The sequence below is a fragment of the Pterocles gutturalis genome, unplaced genomic scaffold, assembly GCF_000699245.1.
Source record: "Pterocles gutturalis isolate BGI_N339 unplaced genomic scaffold, ASM69924v1 scaffold41471, whole genome shotgun sequence".
In the NCBI taxonomy this organism is placed as follows: Eukaryota; Metazoa; Chordata; class Aves; order Pterocliformes; family Pteroclidae; genus Pterocles; species Pterocles gutturalis.
In genome coordinates, this window is record NW_010104543.1 from 38,195 (window position 1) to 41,563 (window position 3,369).

A 3,369-nucleotide genomic window follows, 5' to 3' on the forward strand; every position below is an offset into this window, starting at 1 on the left:
AAGATCTTACAGAATCACTGAATGGTGGGGGCAGGGACCTCTGGAGCTTGTCTTGTCCAGCCTCCCTGCTCAAGCAGGACCACCTGGAGCAGGTTGCCCAGAACCATGTCTGGGTGCCTTTTGCCTTGTCTCCAAGGATGAGCAGTGGTTTAAATTAATCAAGATTACTATTGCCTGCTGAGGTAAAGTGACCCTGGGCTGCCTGTAGCTCCCACCTTCTCTTGGGGGGACATCTCCAGGGCTGTGCCCCCCGCGCTCCTGTCTGTGTGGTGCCAGCTGCTTGGGGCTGTGTGCTGTTGCGACACAGGCACAGATAATTTAAGAGTCTGTAATGGAACTCTGTGTGCCTCCACGGGCTCTGCAGCACTGTACCATGCTGTTGTACAGCCACTGTGATCTGTGCTACAGGGTGCCAAAACACGTTGTGCCCTGGCACCCAGCTCTGTTCTACAGAGCTGTGTGCCTGCTGAAAGGAGGTGATGTTCAGTGTTGCCAATGCATCCTGCTGCTTGGAGATTTGCCCTCTTCTTGCTGCAGCAGAGACAGTGTGAAAGCACATGTGTGCCCCAGTTGTTATTGCACACAGAAGCCTGCAAAGCCACCCTGGACATTGTGGGATGTCAGTTCTGGCTGTTGCTCTGCCAGATCCGCAGCGGTGCTGGGGAAGTGTTCATCCCTAATTCTGGGTTGTACGAACATGGCCACCCTGCTGAGCCTTGGGTGCCTGCTGGGTGCCAAATAACCAGTGAGACCAGAGAGCTGCCTGTGTTCACTGCTATCACTCCTCTGTGTTTGTCACCAGCATAAAAGCTGGTGAACAAGGCAAGAGAAGAAAAGGGGAAATGAAAGGGTTAAGAAGGCTGGAGAAAAGGCTTTTATTTGTCTTTGTGCAAGTTTTTTAAGAAAAGTTTTAAAAGGTCTGAATACCTGGCATTTGTCCACCTCAGAGGTGGTCCTTTTGCAGATGAAATTGCTCTCTGGGGTCTAGATATTGGATAGTACTGTGTTGTTAGGGATGCAAGAATTAACCCTGAGGGGAGCAGGAGAGGGGAAAAATGGTCTTTGGGAAGAACTGTGTAACCCCTGTCCAGAAGAGTCGTTCAGGCTGCAGATGTGGTAACTTTGAGCCGACGGAGGAAAAGCTGTGTGTCTCTTGGATTCCTTCAGGTTCTTGAAAGTTTAACTGTGAACACAAGACAAGACAAACAAGCAAGTGGATATTTAGGAAAACAAAACAAAAACCTCCTGGAGTCTGGGAAAAAGCTTATGATTAGTTGGAATTAGCAGCAGGTAAAAAGCTTGTGTGTTAGTGGTAAAGACCTGGTAATGTCAAATGCTCTTCAAAGAGGGGAGAGGGGAGAGCTATCGCCCCCAAGCAGCTTGCAACCATTTATTTAGGGTGTAACTCCCTGGGCTTAAGAACTTGAAGGATTTTATGTGTAAAATGTGCCATTCGTTTGAAAGCAGCATCAGTGTCTGACATGAAATATTGAATATTACACAAATGGAGAAAGTGCAGAAGTAACTGGGAGGGCAAAGGTGTTAGCTCTGCAGTTCTGCTGTGCCAGGGTGTGAAGAAGATGAGCCTTCCTGACATCTCTGCACAACTTTTTCCCATTTTTCGTGTAATTCTCCATCAAAACCAAATCAGCTTCAGTGGGATTGTAGGTACTTCCCACCAGCTGTACTCAGGCATGGGAAACTGCAGCCAAAGTGACCATCACATGGGGGGTGGAGTTGGTGGTGGAACTGGAAGGGGAGACTTTTTTGCTGGCACTCGAGCCTCTCTGCAGGCAGGGCTCCGTCCTTGCCACGGGTTGGTAGTACTATGAGCTGATGCTGGGGAACGTTGCCTGTGCACTCCAGTGTATTTATTAATCTGCTTGTTCCTGTTGCAATGGCCTTTCTCTTGCTGACGCAGCATAGCAGTTTTTTAGCTGCCTTCCTTCTGGTTTCCAGTGTAACTCCGGCCAACTGCCCTGTGATAATTCCGTTGCATGCCCCTGGCTTATAAAGCTTATAAACCTCAGTTTTCACAGTGCAGGTAAAATTGTCATTAAATCTTTCTGCTTATTAAAATGTACTCATAAAATTGAGCTATTTTCACGTTTTTCTAAGTAGTCCTTTTTATAATGTTAACAGTTGTACAGTGTTACTTTTAATATCTCTGTAAGATAGCTCTATTTTATATAGCAGTGAAATGGAGCAGAAAACAGGCAGGAAGTTATTTCCCCAGCCATGCTGGCTTCCCTCTCTGCTGTCGTGCACTCTTTGGAAACAGGTCAGACTTTCCTGAGTTGGTTTATTTTTTGTGAATGTCTTTACAATTTGGATAGACTTACACACAACTGTTAGTATTAATTAGGCCATCAAGAAGAGGAGACATAGGGGTTTTCAGGGGTTAAGGTACAGAAGAGATGGAAAACAAACAGGTGGCAATTCTTCTAATAGATATGTATTTGATGCACTGAGCACCGTGTAGGGGAAACAGTGCCTTGTGTAACCTCTGCTGGCTCCCTTCCATCAGAGTCAATCAGATGTGCATGCAAATTAATGAGCCCCTTTTCAAACAATCCTTAATCGGGAGCTGGTGCTGTAATAATTACATCCCTGTTCCTCAAGGGTTTGTTGAAGTAGTTACTGATTTAAGGACATCTTTGGCTTGAAAGTGCTTATGTGAGGGAGTATTTGGAAAGCAGTAAGTAGCTCTAGTCTTCTCAGAGGCCACGTTTATTTGATTGTAATATAAATCACGTAGCACTGTAAGGTCAGACTTTTCCAACAGCTGGGAAAGATTGTTCCTCACGTGTATTCTGGTATAGGCAAGCTAAGTTTAGTGTTTGAAGAGGATACACCTTGGGAGAGTTTGTTATATTTAAGAGCTGCTGTCAACTTCTAAATCAATAGCTTATTTGGGAGTATGTGTGCAGATTTCACAAAGTGTGTTTCTGTGGAGACCGCGGACAAGCGCTGCCCACACAAGCAGTGTTGGCTGGGACTTGGAGCCTCAGTGAAGACACACCATGAGAAGCTGTAAGTAATGCACGTGAAAGGTAAAGCTTAGTGATTGGGGTGTAAGACGAGATTTCACGCAAACGTGCTAAGCGTGAAGAAATCATAACTCATCAGAAACTGATCAGCTTCTACTGTGCTGGATGTCATGTTCAATACCCTAATGCTGAAGCTAAATGGCTGATCCTGCAGACCATCTGCTGTATGATAGAAGGGCAAGTCCTTTAGATTTTTTGCTCATCTATACTTATTTATCCAAACAAGGACAGAACTTCCCTCAGCCTCATTTTACAGAAGCCATTAATGGTCAGGGCGATTTCTTGTTCCTTCATCTTGCAAGTCTGGCAATGCTGGTTT